The sequence below is a fragment of the Alligator sinensis genome, unplaced genomic scaffold (assembly GCF_000455745.1).
Source record: "Alligator sinensis unplaced genomic scaffold, ASM45574v1 scaffold628_2, whole genome shotgun sequence".
NCBI lineage: Eukaryota > Metazoa > Chordata > Crocodylia > Alligatoridae > Alligator > Alligator sinensis.
The window spans coordinates 2,976,049-2,977,411 of NW_005841833.1; the positions used below are offsets into that span (position 1 = coordinate 2,976,049).

Genomic DNA, 1,363 nt, shown 5'->3' on the forward strand with positions numbered 1-1,363 from the left:
AGGGTCATGATCTCGCAGTCTCCCTTCTGGAGGTTCGGGTGCTGTATCATCTTCTGTTGTAATACTGCATTATACTGTGGGGCGGACTGAGGTGGCGCGCGCCGAAACGGGTAGGTGGGACCAATTCAGGAATGGACCAAAGTGGCGCGCTCACAAATCGCTACACCTTAGAGGGGACATCACCTTAGAGGGGACATCTCATGCACACAAGCCTTCTCCCGTGGTCCTCCAGCGGCTGAAGTACCCTGAGAGAAGGCTTGTGTGCATGAGGTTTTCAGGTAAGTATTGCAGGTGTTGGAGTTAAGGGCAGCTGAGAGGAGCAGGTGGCGGCATGTCTCCTTGAATTGCACGGGAACTGCAAAGCTCTGCACGCATCACCCCATTCTCCTTCGCCCAGCCCTTCCTGGTGGCAGCCTCGAGGGGAAAGGAGACCCAGGGTGAAAGCAGCTCGTTGAAGAGCCCGCGCCACTGTGCCAAGCAAATAGCACTGCTAAATCCCCTGCTTTGCAGTGCGGCTGACCCTCCTGTAATCTAGATAAACACCATGTTTCTCCCTTTGGCCCTTGGAGCCCGGCTATAACTAATGCACTCAATTGCAAGATTGATTTTGCCTTAAGAGCGTGGTCAGCAGAAGCCAGCTCCTCGCGGAGCAGCGGGCATACGCTTGCTAGCAAACAGAAGCTATTAATTGATACACAGGAGTTTACAAATACAAAGTGTATTTTGGCCTGCGCTGAGTCATTAATCCTGCGTAGTTTTTATAGCAATAGCACTTTAATCACTTCTGCTTGGCTTTGGGGTTTTTTCCCACCCCTCCCCCCATAAGGAAACGCTTTTTACACCGGTGTTAGGATCATTTTTATGCACAGGTGCCAATTGTGAAATGCTTTCCAAATGAAAACCTGTTGGGCATGTCTCTGCCTGTGCCCAGGCTGGAGGAGTACGTCTAAAACAAGCTGTGCCATGCAAATGTGGAGTTTTCTGTAGAACCTGGTAGTTACACAACTTGTATTTGAGGTGGTTTGAAATTCTTCCGTGGCATCGTGTCCAAGCGCCCTGTAGTGTGTGTTTGTGGCTGTCTGAGCCTGGGTGTAATCCAGTGCTTTACCTGTTCTCAGCTTTCACGTACTTGCTTGCAAGCTGCCTGTTGCAGCAGAAGAGCCACTGAGCAGCAGGAAGAGAAAAGGCAAAAGCAAATAACAGCTGGTTTTAAGAGAAGAGAGGACTTCCACTGAATCTAACTGAAACAGGTCAGAGCTCACTTCTGCTCTCTCCCAGTTTGGGTTTCTTGGTCTGAGGCTTGCTCCCTGAGGTCCTGCATTTGGTAAGGTCTGTGCAGCACTGCTGAGGCTTGGCAGAGGGG

The 1,363-nt window shown here is 50.8% G+C and overlaps 1 protein-coding gene across 1 annotated transcript in view; it reads left to right on the top strand.

Moving 5' to 3' along the window:
- Positions 1–1,100: 1,100 nt before the first annotated feature.
- The window catches only part of CMKLR1 (chemerin chemokine-like receptor 1), a 149,756-nt gene continuing 149,493 nt past the window's right edge, over positions 1,101–1,363 (top strand). Inside the window, exon 1 of the mRNA XM_006015157.3 lies at positions 1,101–1,250. The gene's annotated coding sequence lies outside the window, so the exon portion shown is untranslated. The remainder of the gene's footprint in view (positions 1,251–1,363) is intronic.